This window comes from Dendrobates tinctorius, unplaced genomic scaffold (assembly GCF_039654945.1).
Source record: "Dendrobates tinctorius isolate UK_male_01 unplaced genomic scaffold, ASM3965494v1 ptg000213l, whole genome shotgun sequence".
Lineage (NCBI taxonomy): Eukaryota > Metazoa > Chordata > Amphibia > Anura > Dendrobatidae > Dendrobates > Dendrobates tinctorius.
This window is the reverse complement of record NW_027361880.1, coordinates 3,422,105-3,442,546: the sequence shown is the minus strand read 5'-3', so window position 1 is coordinate 3,442,546 and position 20,442 is coordinate 3,422,105. Positions and strand designations below refer to the sequence as shown.

General features: G+C 44.7%; 1 protein-coding gene across 1 annotated transcript in view; it reads left to right on the top strand.

Moving 5' to 3' along the window:
* The first annotated feature begins 14,057 nt into the window (after positions 1 to 14,057).
* The window catches only part of TEP1 (telomerase associated protein 1), a 95,027-nt gene continuing 88,642 nt past the window's right edge, over positions 14,058 to 20,442 (top strand). The window contains exon 1 of the mRNA XM_073554754.1: positions 14,058 to 14,194. The gene's annotated coding sequence lies outside the window, so the exon portion shown is untranslated. The remainder of the gene's footprint in view (positions 14,195 to 20,442) is intronic.

Sequence of the window (20,442 nt, the reverse complement as noted above, 5' to 3'; positions counted from 1 at the left end):
GTGGTTAAAAAAAATCTAAAATTTGTAAAAGAAATTGATACGTGCATGTCCCGGTCCGTTTGGTTTTCTCCAGTCTGTGTTCCACGTCGCAATTTGCAAGTAGCCCAACGTGCTCTCATGTACTGAACTTCCTAGGCCTATTTAAGGCTCCCAAGACCTACACTAATGTCTTGATATTTTCGTACATACGGCTGGCTCATGGATCCTCTAAGCTCAAGGTCTTGATGGGCACACGGAACATTGGTGCAGCATCCAGGCATTAACAGGAAATCAAAACATCATATCTACCACAAAATGGTATCCATAAAAACTTCACCTTGGCACTACAAAATAAGCCCTTACCCAGGCCCAGACGCTACGTATCTCGAAAAATGGCAATTTTTTGGGGGGGGGATTTTTGTTACCACTTAATAAAAAAAGAACCTATACATGTTGGGTATTTGTGAACTCGTAATGACCTGGAGAATTATAATGGCAGATCAATTTTAGCATTTAGTGAAGATGGTGAAAAGAAAAAAAAAAAAAAAACAATTGTGGAAAAAGAGACTGACAGAAGCATCTAAGTGATTAAATTGCAGCGATCGGAAAAAGCTCCAGTTGCGGCGGTTACAGGCAGGAGCCACCTATGTAACACAGCTGGTATCTGCCTGGAATAAGGCAGGCTCAGCTAAGAAGAGCTATGAACCTATGAAGAAAATGCACAGGATAAGTTTTTATAGGTAAATCCAGTTACTTCATGCTGCATAAACCACAGGGCACATGAATCAGAGCATAGCTGCACACCAGCCAGGTATGTTTCACTCTGAAACGCTCTTTTAGTGAAAACATGGTTTAAAGATCTGGCCAGGGACCATAGGCACAAACTAAGGATGAGCACAATCCAAGTCTACATTGGTCATTTTGACCGTGGACAGTACCTGCGTGAATTTCTTAACCGTTTAGGTTCCTCGGTGTGGCAATTGATTAGTAGGTTTGGTGTGATGTGTGGCGCACAGGTGACGACACACAGAACATCATAAGACAAGATTGAGAGATTGGGATCTGAGAAGTTTTTAAAATTTGCACTGTTTCTGTTCACATCCATAGAGCATTGACCTGGACCGTGTTTGCACAAAGCGATGTGCTCAACTGTAACAGAGACGAGACTAGTCTGGTGCAGCCCCCAGCTTCTGCACTGCTCTAGCTGATTTCTCCCATGTGTGAACATCGGGAGAGACCTGACAGTCAACTAGAGCAGTGCGAGGAGAAGCGAGCCGGAGCCAGCGCTGGACAAGTTTTTTCTCCGCCTATGGTCCCTGGCCAGATCTTTAAACCATGTTTTTTTCTGAAATGCTGCAACGTTTCAGTATGAAACATGCCTGGCTATAGTGATGGGTCATTCGTCAATGATCCGGTACAAAAAGTAAACATCTTCCTGTGAATAATGGGAACCGGCCCACCAGTGAGAGCTAAGTACGGTCTCTAAATGACTCTTGCTGGTAGGAAAATTACTGCGTTCTGCAGCCTAAACCCACCCACTCATTGATTTAATTGGCTGTCTTCAGGTGGGTAGGATTTTAATAGCAGTGATTTTAAGTCAGAGACTTAAGGCCCCGTCTCACTAAGCGATCTCGGTAGCGAGATCGCTGCTGAGTCACAACTTTTGTGACGTAACAGCGATCTCACCAGCGAGATCGCTGTGTGTGACAGCGATCAGCGAGCGGCCCCCCTGCCGGTATCGCTGATCGCTGCAAGAAATCTCTGGACATTTCTTTGGTCGTTGGTCTCCCGCTGGCCAGCACGCATCGCTGTGTGTGACAGCGGGAGACCAGCGATCAGGTGTAAAAAAATAATAAAAAAAATAAAAAATATAGTAATTCTCACCTTCCGATGTCCCGTTCAGCCATCCTGCCTCTCTCCACGCTCCGGTCCCAGTGATCCTTTGCATGAATGACCGCGAGACTTTGTTATCCCTCGAGACCGTGACATCTCGCGGTCATTCGTGCAAAGGCTCACTGGGACCGGAGCGTGGAGAGAGGCAGGATGGCTGAACGGGACGTCAGAAGGTGAGAATAACTATATTTTTTATTTTGAATCTATTTTCTACAGCGATAGCCAGCGATGCCGGGCGCTCGGCATCGCTGTGCTGATCGCTGGTGAAGCTGTCTGTGTGACAGCTCACCAGCGATCACATAGCGACTTACTAGCGATCCTGACACCTTCATATCGGTGTCGGGATCGCTGGTAAGTCGCTTAGTGTGACAGGGCCTTTACACTCATGACCTATACTTAAGATAGGACAACATCTCAATGATGGGGTTGAGAAAACTTGCATCCCCGCCAATCAACTGTTTCAGGGGCGAGCTGGAAGTACTCAGTTGCAGAGCTGCACAGAACAGGCATCAACGGCATGATGGTTGCCGCTGGGTACCACACATCCGCTTCCTATTCAATTCATCAGGGGGTGGATGTTTCTTACCCAGCTGTGGACACTATACCATTGACTGAGCTGTGCAGCACCGCAACTAAGAGCATCCAGATGTTGTGGGTGTAGAGAATAGCTGATCAGCAGGGTGCCTGGTGTCGCACCCTCAATGATTCAAATGTATTCCCTTATTCGTCGCAGGCGTTCATAGGCTTAAGCCCTGCTATGTGTAGCTCTGGTGATCGGAAGATCGCAGCTTAAAGTTTCTTAAGGTGACTATTGAAGTAGGAAAAAAATATTTTTAAAAATATTTAAATTAAAAGAAAAACCTAAAAGTTCAAATCATCCCCCTTTTGCCCCATTTAAAATAAAAGAATATTAAGAAATAAACATATTTGGTATCACTGCATTCAGAAATGCCCGATCTATCAAAATGTAAAGTAAATTAATCTGAAAGGAAAACAGTGTAACAAGAAATAAAATCAAAATGCCAGAGGAATATTTTTTTGGTCGCTGCAACATTGCAATAAACTGTTCTAACAGCTGATCAAACATTGTATCTACTCCAAAATTATATAAATAAAAATGTCAGCTCTACGTGCAAAAAATAAGCCCTCACCAAGGCCCAGATCACAAAAAAATGAAGATGCAACGGGTCTCGGAAAATGACATTCTTTTTTCTCACAAACTTTGGATTTTTTTACCACTTAAATAAAAGAAGAATTTATACGTTTGGTATCTGCAATGACCTGGAGAATCATAATGGCAGGTCAGTTTTAGCATATAGTGAAAATGGTAAGTAAAAACCTAAAACACAATTGTTACAATTCTTATGGAACTAATTTATGGACTTCCATGCGCTGCTTGACAAAATACAGGATTCCAATTATGGTGGAAGATCAATCATTTATTCCCAACGCGTTTCTAAGTAAGAACTACTTCTTCCTCAGGGGATGACAAACATGAGCAGATAGCGTTGTCTCAAGACTATATACACTCCATATTTGAAAATTGGCACCAATAGTCACGTTCTTTTGCAAGAGGTCAAAGTTCAAACATATAGAACTACAAAATCATTAATCCTTACCTGATAAAATAACAATATCCCTTTATTATATTATAGATAAAATTTAAACAAGGAGGAAAAGGAAAAAAAGAAAAAGGAATAAAAGAAAAAAGAAGAAAAGAAAAAAGAAAATATCTCAACGAAAAAACGAACTCGCTGCAGGAAAAGAGTTGGAAAAAAGCGGTGGATCACTTAATCCGCTGTACTAGATTAGGAACAAATCACAAAGGAAGAAAAAACAATGAAAAAGGAAGATTTGTTCCTAATCTAGTACGGTAGATTAAGTGATCCACCATAATTGGAATCCTGTATTTTGTCAAGCAGCGCATGGAAGTCCATAAATTATTTCCATAAGAATTGATATACTGTATCAGCGGTCACTTGTTTGACCTTTGGACGTGCAGCAGCTGACTACTAATCGTATATGCCTGATCTCTGCTACAATAGGTGAGTGAATTTCTTATATATTTTTTAATATTAACCCGGATAAGACCCTGTTTGCGCTTTTTTTGTTCCTATAGTGTACTGTATTAAAACACAATTGTGGCATTGCACTTTTTTTTTAAATTTCACGGCACTTGGAATTTTTTTTCCCGTATGCCAGTACACTACATGGTAAAATCAATGGTGTCATTCAAAAGTACAACTTGTCCCGCAAAAAAACAGGCTATAGTGACAGAAAGATAAAAAAAGTTATGGCTCTGGGAAAAATGAGAGCAAAAAACAAAACCGCTAACTCACAAAGGAATTAAATCGATACATTTGGTGGAGAAACCCGCTTTGTAGTTTTTCTTCAATCACAATTTCAAATTTTCTGCTAATTAGATCTCGGGGCCGGACTGTATTATGGATCGTCTTCTCAGTCTGTGTTTCCTCAAACCCTCCACCTGCCTCTGGTCTGTGAATGATGGGTCACTGCGGAGATTTGAAATGGAGGAGGCCGGTCATTTACAGACCGGAGGCAGGCAGGGTGTACCACAGGTAGAGGGGACGGGAATCACAGACAGGGAGGAGAAGACCCAGTGTACAGTCGGCCTCTCTGCACCCAAATACCATTATCAGAAAACTTGGTGTTTAACCCCTTCACCCCCAAGGGTGGTTTGCACGTTCATGACCGGGCCAATTTTTACAATTCTGACCACTGTACCTTTATGAGGTCATAACTCTGGAACGCTTCCATTGATCCCAGTGATTCTGACATTGTTTTCTCGTGACATATTGTACTTCATGTTAGTGGTAAAATTTCATTCAAATAACTTGCGTTTATTTGTGAAAAAAATGGAAATTTGGCAAAAATTTTGAAAATTTCGCAATTTTCCAACTTTGAATTTTTATGCCCTTAAATCACAGAGATACGGCACACAAAAAACTTGATAAGTAACATTTCCCACATGTTTACTTTACATCAGCATAATTTTGGAACCAAAATTTTTTTTGTTAGGAAGTTATAAGGGTTAAAAGTTGACCAGCGATTTCTCATTTTTACAACACCATTTTATTTTTAGGACCACATCACATTTGAAGCCACTTTGAGGGGTCTATATGATAGAAAATACCCAAAAGTGACACCATTCTAAAAACTGAACCCCTTAAGGTGCTCAAAACCACATTCAAGAAGTTTATTAACCCATTAGGTGCGTCACAGGAATTTTTTTGAATATTTAAAAAGAAATGAACATCTAACTTTTTTTCACAAAAAAAATACTTCAGGTTCAATTTTTTTTATTTTACCAAGGGTAACAGGAGAAATTGGACTGCAAAAGTTATTGTGCAATTTGTCCTGAGTACGCTGATACCTGATTTGTGGGGGGGAACGACTGTTTCGGCGCATGGCAGAGCTCAGAACGGAAGGAGCGCCGTTTGACTTTTTCAATGCAAAATTGGCTGGAATTCAGATCGGACACCATGTCACGTTTGGAGAGTCCCTGATGTACCTAAACAGTGGAAACCCCCTACAAGTGACCCCATTTTGGAAACTAGACCCCCCAAGGAACTTATCTAGATATGTGGTGAGAACTTTGAACCCACAAGGGCTTTACAGAAGTTTATAACGTACAGCGGTACAATTAAAAAATCATATTTTTTCCACAAAAATGATCTTTTCACCCCAATTTTTATTTTCCCAAGGGTAACAGGACCCTAAAAGTTATTGTACAATTTGTCCTGAGTACGCTGATACCCCACATGTGGGGGTAAACCACTATTTGGGCGCATGGCAGAGCTCGGAAGGGAAGCAATGCCATTTGACGTTTTTGGCTGGAATTGAGATCGGACACCATGTCGCGTTTGGAAAACCCCTGATGTACCAAAACAGTGGAAACCCCCCACAAATGACACCATTTTGGAAACTAGACCCCCTAAGGAACTTATCTAGATGTGTGGTGAGAACTTTGAACCCCCATGGGCTTCACAGAAGTTTATAACATACAGACATACAATTAAAAAATCATATTTTTTCCACAAAAATGATCTTTTCACCCTCAATTCTTATTTTTCCAAGGGTAACAGGACCCTAAAAGTTATTGTGCAATTTGTCCTGAGTACGCTGATACCCCACATGTGGGGGTAAACCACTATTTGGGCGCATGGCAGAGCTCGGAAGGGAAGCAATGCCATTTGACGTTTTTGGCTGGAATTGAGATCGGACACCATGTCGCGTTTGGAAAACCCCTGATGTACCAAAACAGTGGAAACCCCCCACAAATGACACCATTTTGGAAACTAGACCCCCTAAGGAACTTATCTAGATGTGTGGTGAGCACTTTGACCACCCCAGTGCTTCACAGAAGTTTATAATGCCCGGGCGTGAAAATAAATAATTCGTATTTTTTCCACAAACATGATCTTTTAGTCACCATTTTTTTATTTTCCCAAGGGTACCAGGAGAAATTGGACCCCAAAAGTTGTTGTCCAATTTGTCCTGAGTATGCTGATACCCCATATGTGGGAGAAAACTACTGTATGGGCACACGTCGGGGCTCGGAAGGGAAGTAGTGACGTTTTGGAATGCAGACTTTGATGGAATGGTCTGCGGGTGTCATGTTGCCTTTGGAGAGCCCCTAATGTACCTAAACAGTGGAAACCCCCCACAAATGACACCATTTTGTAAACTAGACCCCCCAAGGAACTTATCTAGATGTGTGGTGAGCACTTTGAACCCCCCAGTGCTTCACAGAAGTTTATAACGCCCGGGCGTGAAAATAAAAAATTCGTATTTTTTCCACAAACATGATCTTTTAGTCACCATTTTTTTATTTTCCCAAGGGTACCAGGAGAAATTGGACCCCAAAAGTTGTTGTCCAATTTGTCCTGAGTATGCTGATACCCCATATGTGGGTGAAAACTACTGTATGGGCACACGTCGGGGCTCGGAAGGGAAGTAGTGACGTTTTGGTATGCAGACTTTGATGGAATGGTCTGCGAGTGTCATGTTGCCTTTGGAGAGCCCCTAATGTACCTAAACAGTGGAAACCCCCCACAAATGACCCCATTTTGAAAACTAGACCCACTAAGGAACTTATCTAGATGTGAGGTGAGCACTTTGATCCCCCAAGGGCTTCACAGAAGTTTATAATGCCAGGGCATGAAAATAAAAAAATCGTATTTTTTCCAGAAACATGATCAATTAGTCCCCAATTTTTTCATTTTCCCAAGGGTAACAGGAGAAATTGGACCCCAAAAGTTGTTGTCCAATTTGGCCTGAGTACGCTGACACCACATATGTGGGAGAAAACTACTGTATGGACACACGTCGGGGCTCGGAAGGGAAGCAGTGACGTTTTGGAATGCAGACTTTGATGGAATGGTCTGCGGGTGTCATGTGCGTTTGGAGAGCCCCTGATGTACCTAAACTATTGAAACTCCCCACAAGTGACCCCATTTTGGACACTAGACCCCCCACGGAACTTATCTAGATGTGTGGTGAGCACTTTGAACCCCCAAGTGCTTCACAGAAGTTTATAACACTCGGACGTGAAAATAAAAAAATCATTTTTTTCCACAAAAATGATATTTTTGCCCCCAATTTTTTATTTTCCTAAGGGTAACAGGAGAAATTGGACCCCAAAAATTGTTTTGCAATTTGTCCTGAGTAGGCTGATACCCTACATGTGGGGGTAAAACACTGTTTGGGCGCATGGCAGAGCTTGGAAGGGAAGGAGCACCATTTGACTTTTTCAACTCAGAATTGGCTGGAATTGAGATCAGACGCCATGTTGCATTTGGAGATCCCCTGATGTGCCCAAACAGTGGAAACCCCCAATTATAACTCCAACCCTAACCCCAACACACCCCTAACCCTAATCTGAGCCCTAACCCTAGCCCTAACCCTAAGGCTGTGTGCACACGCTGCGGATTTTGCTGCGGTTCCGCAGCGGTTTTGGCTGCTGCGGACCCCAGTACCATGATTCCCTATGGGAATCAAAAACCGCAGTGCAGACGGTGCAGAATTTTCCGCGCGGATTATCTGCGGTTTTCAATCCGCAGAAAGAATTGACATGTCAATTCTTTCTGCGGATTCTCCTGCGGTTTGCCATCTCCTCTAATGAGGAGATGAAAAACCGCAGGACAAAACCGCAGAGCAATCCGCAGGTAAAACCGCAGGTCTTTTGACCTGCGGTTTCACCTGCGGATTTTACAAAATCCGCGCGGATGAATCCGCACCTAATCCGCAGCGTGTGCACACAGCCTTACCCTAACGGGAAAATGGAGATAAATACTTTTTTTTTAGTTTTATTATTTTTCCCTAACTAAGGGGGTGATAACGGGGGGTTTGACTTACTATTTATGGCGGTTTTTATGTTTGGCGGCTGTCACACGCTAAAAGACGCTTTTTATTGTAAAATAGTTTTTGCATCACCACATTTTGAGAGCTATAATTTTTCCGTATTTTGACCCACTGAGTCATGTGAGGTCTTATTTTTTGCGGGACGAGTTGACGTTTTTATTGGTACCATTTTCGGGCACGTGACATTTTTTGATCGCTTTTTATTCCTATTTTTGGGACGCAGAATGAACAAAAACCAGCGTTTCATGAATTTCTTTTGGGGGGGTGCGTTTACACCGTTCCGCGTGTGGTAAAATTGATAAAGCGGTTTTATTCTTCGGGTCAGTACGGTTACAGCGATACCTCATTTAGGTCTTTTTTTATGTTTTTGTCGGTTTTATGCAATGAAAACAATTTTTTATAAAAAATAATTATTTTTGCATCGCTTTATTCTGTGAGCTATAACTTTTTTATTTTTTCGCTGATGATGCTGTGTGGCGGCTCGTTTTTTGCGGGACAAGATGACGTTTTCAGCGGTACCATGGATATTTATATGCGTCTTTTTGATCGCGCGTTATTACACTTTTTGTTTGGCGGTATGATAATAAATCATTATTTTTTGCTTCGTTTTTTATTTTTATTTTTTAAGGGGTTCCCTAAAAGGGTTAACTAATGGGACAGTTTTATAGGGCGGGTCATTACGGACGCGGCGATACCTAATATGTGTACTTTTATTGTTTTTTTTTTAATTATTTTCAAAAAATGAATTTATTGGGGAATATTTTTTTTTTTTTACTAATTTATTTGGCGATTTTTTTTATTTATTTTTACATTTTTTTTTTAATTTTTTTTTAACTTTATTACATAGTCCCAGGTGGGACATCACTGTCCTGTGACAGATCGCTGATCTGTCACATCACAGATCACTGTGACAGATCAGCAATCTGTCACAGGCATTGAAGCAGACTTCCTCTTGCCTGCGCTTTGCAGGCACTGAGGAAGCCAGCTTCCTCAGGTCCCCGTCGCCATCTTGGATTCGGGGGCCTGGAGGATAGGAGCCCCCCGCAGCAGCGCTGCACATTGCGCTGCCATGGGGGGCTCAGGGAAGCACGGAGGGAGCCCCCTCCCTGCCGATGCTTCCCTTTAACTCCCGGTACACCGCGATCATGTTTGATCGCGGTGTGCAAGGGGTTAACGTTTCGGGGGCGGTCCTTGACCGCCCCTGACACATAGTGCCGGGTGTCAGCTGTGATAATCAGCTGACACCCGGCCGCGATTAGCGGCGCTCACCACGTGGGCGCCGCTGATCGCGGTAGACGTACTATCCCGTCCACGGTCATACGGGCCCGGGTACCGTGGACGGGATAGTACGTCGGATGTCAGGAAGGGGTTAAAGAACAACAAAGTGGATTTCTTCACCAGAGACGTCAATGTAATCAGTATTACAGCCCCATTACTGGCATGTCTTTACGTTACATTACATAATCGTGCTGATAGGTTAAAGGGAATCTGTCACCCCCAGGATCTGTATGACCTATTAATATGAGGTATACAGGTTAAAGAAATGTTACACTAGTCCTACTGTATGACTCATATTAATGGTTATGTTGCTGAGAATTGTTATATTCTTTCCTGGATAAATCCCTGCCTCCTGTTTTCAAAAGTTTGGGGTCACCCAGACAATTGTATGTTTTCCATGAGAACTCATACTTTTATTAATCAAATGAGTTGCCAAATGAATTTAAAATCTAGTCCAGTCATTGACAAGGTTCGAAAAAAAGATTTTTATTTGAAATAAAAAGCCTCCCACAAGTTGGTTTGGCTTGATGGGCACTTTTTTGCGTACCATACGGTCAAGCTGCTCCCATAACAGCTCAATGGGGTTGAGATCTGGTGACTGCGCTGGCCACTCCATTACACATAGAATACCAGCTGCCTGCTTCTTCCCTAAATAGTCCTAGCATAATTTGGAGGTGTGCTTTGGGTCGTTGTCCTGTTGTAGGATGAAATTGGCTCCAATCAAGCGCTGTCCACAGGGTATGGCATGGCATTGCAAAATGGAGTGATAGCCTTCCTTATTCAAAATCCCTTTTACCTTGTACAAATCTCCCATTTTACCAGCACCAAAACAACCCCAGACCATCACATTACCTCCACCATGCTTGACAGATGGCTTCAGGCACTCTTCCAGCATCTTTTCAGTTGTTCTGCGTCTCACAAATGTTCTTCTGTGTGATCCAAACACCTCAAACTTGGATTCGTCTGTCCATAACACTTTTTTCCAATCTTCCTCTGTCCAATGTCTGTGTTCTTTTGCCCATATTAATCTTTTCCTTTTATTAGCCAGTCTCAGATATGGCTTTTCCTTTGCCACTCTCCCCTGAAGGCCAGCATCCCGGAGTCGTTTCTTCACTGTAGACGTTGACACTGGCATTTTGTGTGTACTATTTAACCCATTAACGACCGCCGATACGCCTTTTAACGGCAGTAGTTAAGGGTACTTAAATCACAGCACTTGGGGGTTCAAAGTGCTCACCACACTTCTAGATAAGCTCCTTTGGGGGTCTAGTTTCTGAAACGGGTTCACTTGTGTGGGGTTTCTACTGTTTAGACACATCAGGGGCTCTGCAAATGCAACATGACGCCTGCAGAACATTCCATCAAAGTCTGCAATCCAAAATGGCGCTCCTTCCCTTCCGAGCTCTCCCATGCGCCCAAACAGTGGTTGCCCCCAAACAAATGGGGTATCGGCATACTCAGGACAAATTACACAACTATTGTGGTCCAATTTCTCCTGTTAGCCTTGTGAAAATAAAAGTTGGCTAAAAAAATCATTTTTGAGGAAAATTTTTTTTTTATTTTCACTTCTCTGCATTATAAACTTCTGTGAAGCACTTGGGGGTTCAAAGTGCTCTCCACATATCTAGGTAAGTTCCTTTAGGGGTCTAGTTTCCAAAATGGTGTCACTTGTGTTTTTTTTCACTATTTAGGCACATGAGGGGCTCTCCAAACGCGACATGGCGCCCAATCTCAATTCCAGCCAACTCTGCATTTAAAAAGTCAAACGGCGCTCTTTCCTTTCCAAGCCCTGCCGTGCGCCCAAACAGTGGTTTACCCCCACATATGGGGTATCGGCGTATTCAGGAGAAATTGCACAACAAATTTTTTGCTTTATTTTCTCTTTTTACACTTATGAAAATAAAAAAAATTGGTTCTAAAGTAAAATGTTTGTAAAAAAAAGTTAAATGTAAATTTTTTTCCTTCCACGTTGCTTCAGTTCCTGTGAAGCACATAAAGGGTTAATAAACTTCTTGAATGTGGTTTTGAGCACCTTGAGGGGTGCAGTTTTTAGAATGGTGTCACTTTGGGGTAGTTTCTGTCATATTGACCTCTCAAAGTGACTTCAAATGTGAGGTGGTCCCTAAAAAAATGGTTTTGGAAATTTTGTTGTAAAAATAAGAAATCGCTGGTCAACTTTTAACCCTTATAACTTCCTAACAAGAAAAAAATGTGGTTCCAAAATTGTGCTGATGTAAAGCAGACATGTGGGAAATATTATTTATTATGTATTTTTTGTGACATCTCTCTGATTTAAGGGCATAAAAATTAATGAAAATTGCAAAATTTTCGCCATTGTTATTTTAATAAATAAACACAAGTCATATTGAAGAAATTTTACCACTAACATGAAGTAAAATATGTCACGAAAAAACACCGTCAGAATCAGCGGGATCTGTTAAAGCTTTCCAGAGTTATAACCTCATAAAGTGACAGTGGTCAGAATTGTAAAAATTGGCCTGGTCATTAATCTGCAATTTGGCTCCGTCACTAAGGGGTTAATGAAGCTGCCAGTTGAGGACCTGTGAGGGGTCGATTTTTCAAACTACAGACTTTAATGTACTTGTCTTGTTGCTCTGTTGTGCTGCGGGGCCTCACGCTTCTCTCTCTACTCTGGTTAGAGCCTGTTTGTGCTCTCCTCTGAAGGGAGTAGAACACATTGTTGTAGGAAATCTTTCTTGGCAATTTCTCGCATGGAATAGCCTTCACTTCTAAGAACAAGAATAGACTGTCGAGTTTCACATGAAAGTTCTTTTTTTCTGGCCATTTTGAGAGTTTAATGGAACCAACAAATGTAATGCTCCAGATTCTCAACTAGCTCAAAGGAAGGTCAGGTTTATAGCGTCTCTAATCAGCCAAACTGTTTTCAGCTGTGCTAACATACTTGCACAAGGGTTTTCAAGGGTATTCTATCCATCCATTAGCCTTCTTACACCATTAGAAAACACAAAGTACCATAAGAACACTGGAGTGATGGTTGTTGGAAATGGGCCTCTTTACACGATACACCTATGAAGATATTGCATTATAATCCAGACGTTTGCAGCTAGAATAGTCATTTACCGCATTAACAATGTATAGAGTGTATTTCTGAATCCTTTAGGCTGTGTGCCCATGTTGCGTTTTTTAAGCGTTTCCGCAGCGCTTTTAGACAAGCGTTTCTGCTGCGGAAACGCTTAAGAAAAGCATCTAATGTAATAGAATGGAAAACGCACAAGTAGTGCTAATGGTGCGTTATTTTCCGCTGCGGAAACGCTTAGCGGGAAAAAACGCATGTTCATTAATTGTGCGGAATCGCATGCGATTCCGCATACATACACTGTAATTGCAAAAACGCATAGGAAAACGCGTGTCAAAAAGCGCCTGCGTTTTCCCTGGCAAGGGCATGCGTTTCTGCTCAGGAAAAAAACGCTACGTGGGCACATAGCCTTAATGTTAGCTTCATTGGAAAAAACTGTGCTTTTCTTTCAAAAATAAGGAAATTTCTAAGTGACCCCAAACTTTTGAACGGCAGTGTAGATTTCCATGAGGCGGTCATGCTCAGGTTGCTCATTTAATGTGCCCTTAAGGGTATGTGCAGACAATCAGTACATTAATTAGCAGCGGTTTTGATGCAGCATGTCTGCTGCGTCCAAAGTGCTGCTGTTTATTGAACGCAGGTGGATCCGCATGTGATCCCTGAGCCGTGCAGATTCACAGCGTCCAATATACTGTATGGGTGACATTTCTCTTGCGGAGACTCGCATCCCCACAAGGTAAATTGACATGCTGCCATCTAGAGAGATGCACATCTAAGCGGATGAGCCGAAGGCGCCGCTGAGGGTTGGACACTGCAAAAGTAGAGCGTTCAACACGCGTTTACTGATCGTGGGCACATACCGTATCAGGCTACCAGTCACCGGACAATCGCAGAAACCGCCATCACACAGTGTAACCGGCCATAAGACACCAGCAATGATGGGGTTACCGTCCCTGAGAACAAGAAGGGTGTGTGCACACGCTGCGGTTTTGGTGCTGCGGTGTACAGTACCATAATATCCTATGGGAAATGGAAGCCGCAGTGCAGACGGTGCAGATTTTTCCGCGCAGTTTTTGCTGCAGTTTCTAATCCACAGAAAGAATTGACATGTCACTTTTCTGCGGATTCCGCTGCGGTTTACCATCTCCTCCATTATAGAGGTGATAAACCATAGGGCAAAACCGCAGGCTAATCCGCAGATAAACCACAGGTCTTTTGACCTGCGGATTTTGCTAAATCCGCGCAGATCAATCCGCAGCAGAATCTGCAGCGTGTGCACACACCCTAACACCGGGGTGGGATTCACCGCCCCAAATCCTGTCCCATCCAGACGTAAGAGAAATCCATCCCCTCCCCTAATACCCACTGGCAGAAGAGATAGTGTGAGAGCGCTGGGGTCCCACCAGTGGGGTAGACAGCAGCACTCTCCTGCGCCTCCTCACTGGAATCTCCACAATAGAATGTGACCTCTGAGCGTGGGTGTGACGAGATTGGCTGTGGAGAGAGCAGGAAGCAGGAAATTGCGAGTGATCAGGAAGGTCCACGAACCGCTGCCCGAGTGGATCTGTGCGGTGTGTGGTGACGGAGGGCCGCACTCAGGAGGTATTGTGGCGGCGGCCGAGTGTGTGTGACTACTAGAGAAGAGGAACTTCCCGTCCTCATGGAGAGAATGTCAGGTCTCCGCCCTGCCCCAGCCCAGGAATGATGCGGCACGGCTGTGGAGTACGATAGCTAGCCGTGCTGCCCTCTAGTGGTGGACAGTGAGATTACATGGGGGTGTCCAGTTCTGGGGTCCTAGACGTTCTACATAGCCCGCAGTGGACCCCTGCCTCAGCCCAGGAATGATGCGGCACGGCTGTGGAGTACGATAGCTAGCCGTGCTGCCCTCTAGTGGTGGACAGTGAGATTACATGGGGGTGTCCAGTTCTGGGGTCCTAGACGTTCTACATAGCCCGCAGTGGACCCCTGCCTCAGCCCAGGAATGATGCAGCACGGCTGTGGAGTATGATAGCTAGCCGTGCTGCCCTCTAGTGGTGGACAGTGAGATTACATGGGGTGTCCAGTTCTGGGGTCCTAGACGTTCTACATAGCCCGCAGTGGACCCCTGCCTCAGGCCTGGAATGATGCGGCACAGCTGTGGAGTACGATAGCTAGCCGTGCTGCCCTCTAGTGGTGGACAGTGAGATTACACGGGGTGTCCAGTTCTGGGGTCCTAGACGTTCTACATAGCCCGCAGTGGACCCCTGTCTCAGCCCAGGAATGATGCAGCACGGCTGTGGAGTATGATAGCTAGCCGTGCTGCCCTCTAGTGGTGGACAGTGAGATTGCACGGGGTGTCCAGTTCTGGGGTCCTAGATGTTATACACAGCCTGCAGTGGACCCCTGCCTCAGCCCAGGAATGATGCGGCACGGCTGTGGAGTACGATAGCTAGCCGTGCTGCCCTCTAGTGGTGGACAGTGAGATTACACAGGGGTGTCCAGTTCTGGGGTCCTAGACGTTCTACATAGCCCGCAGTGGACCCCTGCCTCAGCCCAGGAATGATGCGGCACGGCTGTGGAGTATGATAGCTAGCCGTGCTGCCCTCTAGTGGTGGACAGTGAGATTACACGGGGTGTCCAGTTCTGGGGTCCTAGACGTTCTACACAGCCCGCAGTGGACCCCTGCCTCAGCCCAGGAATGATGCGGCACGGCTGTGGAGTATGATAGCTAGCCGTGCTGCCCTCTTGTGGTGGACAGTGAGATTACACGGGGTGTCCAGTTCTGGGGTCCTAGACGTTCTACACAGCCCGCAGTGGACCCCTGCCTCAGCCCAGGAATGATGCGGCACGACTGTGGAGTATGATAGCTAGCCGTGCTGCCCTCTAGTGGTGGACAGTGAGATTACATGGGGGTGTCCAGTTCTGGAGTCCTAGACGTTCTACATAGCCCGCAGTGGACCCCTGTCTCAGCCCAGGAATGATGCGGCACGGCTGTGGAGTATGATAGCTAGCCGTGCTGCCCTCTAGTGGTGGACAGTGAGATTGCACGGGGTGTCCAGTTCTGGGGTCCTAGACGTTCTACACAGCCCGCAGTGGACCCCTGCCTCAGCCCAGGAATGATGCGACACGGCTGTGGAGTATGATATCTAGCCGTGATGCCCTCTAGTGGTGGACAGTGAGATTACACGGGGTGTCCAGTTCTGGGGTCCTAGACGTTCTACACAGCCCGCAGTGGACCTCTGCCCCAGCCTGTCACATTTAGGAACATGGCGTTCTGTGCCCGGATGATTGGCAGGCTGCCTGTGCTACTACGGTGACATACGCTGTGTACTAAGTGCACTAAGAGCAGACACACAATTCTCCCCACCATACGAGTGACTTATCATTCCAATTATAATACAGTGTCATGTAAAAGTTTGGGTACCCCTGGTCAAAATTACTGTTATTGTGAACAGTTGAGCAAGCTGAAGATTAAATGATCTCTAAATGGGCTAAAGTTAAAGATGACACATTTCCTTTATATTTAGGCAAAAAAATACATATTTATCTTCTATATTTTAAAAATTACAAAAATGGGCCGATGCAAAAGTTTGGGCACCCTAGTAGCACCCCCTTTTGAAAGTATCACAGCTTGTGAACACTGTTTGTAGCCAGCCAAGAGTCTTTCATTTCTTCTTTCAGGGATTTTCATCCATCCTTCTGTGGAAAATGCTTCCAGTTCTGTGAGATTCCTGGGTCGTCTTGCATGCATTGCTATTTTGAGGACTAGCCACAGATTCTCAATGATGTTCAGATCAGGGGACTGTGAGGGCCATTGTAAAACCTTCAAGTTCCACTTTTTGAGGTAGTCTATTGTGGCTTTTGATGTGTGTTTAGGATCATTATCCTTTTGTAGAAGCCATCCTCTTTTCATCTTCAGCTTTTTTACACATGGTGTTATGTTTGCATCAAGAATTTGTTGAAATTTCATTGACTCCATTCTTCCCTCTACCTGTGAAATGTTCCCTGTGCCATTGTCTGCAACACAACTCCAAAGCATGATTGATCCATCCCCATGCTTAATGGTTGGAGAGATGTTCTTTTCTCCACACATACCTTTGATCGTTGTGGCCAAAGAGAGAATTTTTAACTGCATCAGTCCACAGGACATGTTACCACTATGTATCAGGCTTGTTTAGATGTTCTTTAAGGCTGGTTTCACATTTGCGTTTTTTAGCGCTGGAAAAAAACGCATACCTGCGCATGCGTTTTTTCCCCTATATTTAACATGGGTGCGCATACCTGCGCGCTGGTAAGCGCATGTATGCGATTTTCATGCGCTGCGTTTTTTTGGGGTGTGCGTTGGTATTTTCCAGACGCAGCATGTTGCATTTTTTGGCCCTGCAAAAAAGCGCATGCGCACATATGCGCACGTTTTGCGCTAAAAATGGCCATTATAGCCTATGGATGCGCATATGTGCGCACTGGCATGCTCATGTATGCGTTTTTTTGCATATGCGTTTTTTTTTTTTAACCATGGAATTTAGGGGTTTGGGTTAGAGTTAGGGTTAGTTAAGGGGGTTTAGGGTTAGGGTTAGGGTCAGGGTCAGGGTTAGGGTTGGGGTTTGGGTCAGGGTTAGGGTTAAGTATGGTTTGGTTAGGGTCAGGGTTAGGGTCAGGATTAGGGTTAAGTATGGTTTTGTTAAGGGTTAGGGTTAGGGTCAGGGTTAGGGTTAGGGTTAGGGTTAGGGTTGGGGTCAGGGTTAGGGTTAGGGTCAGGGTTAGGGTTAAGTATGGTTTTGTTAAGGGTTAGGGTCAGGGTTAGGGTTAGGGTCAGGGTTAGGGTTAAGTATGGTTTTGTTAAGGATTAGGGTCAGGGTTAGGGTCAGGATTAGGGTTAAGTATGGTTTTGTTAAGGGTTAGGGTTAGGGTCAGGGTTAGGGTTAGGGTCAGGGTTAGGGTTAAGTATGGTTTTGTTAAGGGTTAGGGTCAGGGTTAGGGTCAGGATTAGGGTTAAGTATGGTTTTGTTAAGGGTTAGGGTCAGGGTTAGGGTTAGGGTCAGGGTTAGGGTTAGGGTCAGGGTTAGGGTCAGGGTTAGGGTTAAGTATGGTTTTGTTAAGGATTAGGGTCAGGGTTAGGGTCAGGATTAGGGTTAAGTATGGTTTTGTTAAGGGTTAGGGTCAGGGTTAGGGTTAGGGTCAGGGTTAGGGTTAGGGTTAGGGTCAGGGTTAGGGTTAGGGTTAGGGTCAGGGTTAGGGTTAGGGTTAGGGTTAGTTAGGGTTTAGGGTTTGGGTTAGGGTTAAGTATGATTTGGTTAAGGGTTAGGGTCAGGGTTAGGGTTAGGGTCAGGGTTAGGGTTAGGGTTAGGGTCAGGGTTAGGGTTAGTAAAGTCATGGTTTGGGTAGTGTGAGGGGCCACCTAAAAATGTTGGAAAAAAACGCAAACGCGGTAAAAACGCACTAAAAACGCGTACAAACGCTTAAAAACGCTGCGTTTTTTCATGCATGCTCATAAAAATGCTTGAAAAAAACGCAGCAGTTGTATGCTTATGTATGCGTTTTTTCAATGCGTTTTTTTGCGGGAAAAACGCGCTGCAAAAAAAAAGCAAGTGTGAAACTAGCCTTACATACTTTTTACACAGCCTCCTCCTGCACCTCCCACTCTTTCTTTATACACAGCATTTATATACACACAGTGGCAGGTAGTGTCACCGTGCAGACAGCGCTGCCCCATCCCCTCCATGCCAGCAGTGGCCCTCCACCGCTCTCATGTCATTTCCATTAACCCCTATTAGGCCTGCTGGGACCTGTAGCAGGGCATGGGTGTGACTTACTCCTTCTGCACGCATTTGCACCTCTTCCTGCTGGTGTACATGTCGCTGCTCTTCTCCAGCGCAGACTGACAGCAGGGGCTCTGCCTGTGTGTGGTGGGTTTCTTCTTTCCTCCTTCTTGCCAGGCCAGCAGCTGGTGCACAGATCATACCCGGGTCCGGATAGTTTCTGGGCTTTATGTCCCAATCAGCACATTGGCCGCTGCAAGTAACGCAGACAGAGTGAAACTCCAGAGAGGGGCGGTCACTGCTGCCGAAGAGGATGGCACCGCCCTGCGCCACCTGCTGATGCTTTTTTCCTCTCTGCCCTGCCTGAACTCTCAGTCGATTTGAGATCCTGGGCAGCTAAAGGACCTGTGATGATGTCACAACCATGTGACCAGTCACGTCCTTGGGAGGAGGAGTCAGACGCAGGGCTGTGCTGGTGCTGGAGTAGAAGTATCAGCTTGTGTCACAGAGCAGGCTGTTATATCACATCACTGGGGGAAGTATAGTAACCCCTATACATGAGATCAGAGGGTCCCTCCTGCAGCAGAGGTGTGTGTGCAATGTATGTGAGGCCAAGCTGTGTGTTACAACTGTTGTTGTGTGTCCCTGGACCAGGGGCTCTTTCCCTGTGGCTTGCGGAGTGGGCATGGCACTTGCATAACGGTTCACAATGACAGTAATTTTGTCATCCAGCCTGGTGCAGGGGCATGCTGTTGGTGTTTTGATTGACAGCTCTGCCGTCCAATCTGAGACTGGGAGGTGCTTGCTGTCTCCAGGTGTTCAATGTCCCAAATAATTGTCAGGCTACTTAACTGGACTGTTAATCCAAGACCTATGCCAGACATACATTCAGCTTTTGTGTGGTTTATTGCTCTGTGCCTTGTATTCCGTTTGTTGATTTTTCGTTGCCTGACCTTCGACTTCGTTCTCACCATCCGTCTGTTTAAATCTTTTGCTCTGATCCACTATCCTCCTGTTTTTTTGGTTTTTTTTTATCCTCGGACCGTTATCTGACTGCACCTTTTGTCTCTTCCTTCTGTTTATGACATAACCTCCTTGTCTTTTGACCTCAGACTCCTTGACTATCCCAACTCACGGCTTGTCCATAAGAAGTGACTCAGTCTCACATTGCTTCTGGCCTATATGCTTTTCTTTTTCGCTACTATGGATCCTGTTCACACTCTTAGTGACCAGATGAGTCAGGATCTGGCTAAAGAATGCCAGCATGTGGAGTCATCGCAATATCAGCTGCATGGTCAGATAATTAAATTTATGATTAATCCATTCTCAAAGGACAAGGTTACACATAGATGTACACCATCAGTAGGTTATGAAGCCAATATAGAAGAAAAAAAGAAAATGTCTAACTAAAATTTAACTTTTATTCCATACTAGATGGTGGCCCGATTATAACGAATCGGGTATTCTAGAATATGTACTGGACTGTAATGAGCGACGCAGCAGTGATGCCTTTAACGGCTGTAATGTGCCTGTACAATAAGCGATGTGGCCGTGTTGCCGTGACGACTAAGCGACTGTCGCTGATTGGTCGCGGCAGTTAGACCGCGACCAATCAGCGAGGCGGGATTTCCGTTACAGACAGACAGAATTAGACAATTATATAGTAGATGTATTAAAATTGTATCTAAAATTGCTATACATGCAACCAGTGTAGATGTATATCAATTTGTAGGGTGACCCGCTGTGATGTCAGTACCCAGTGATGTACAGTTGGTCTCTCCTGAACCTGTAATGGCCCACCTGATAAATTCTCGGGAGAGAAAGATCAGTTTGGGTACTCAGGGTGAGTTGTAGGTTATTTTTTACCCTGCTCCACTGGTCATCAGGGGACAAGTTCTAGCTGGTGGGAATAATCAGGTCCCTACTGTGTGGGGGTCCTCAGACCTGGGCATTTTTCTTGTCCTCACAAGTCCCATAACGGTCTTCTGTTGACATCTTTTTTTGACAGTTTAGGCCTGATTTATGATGAACCTGACAGAATCCAGGTTGCTGAGGCTATGATCATGAACTTGGCACAGGGGACCACACAGCTGAGGACTACTGTACTAAGTT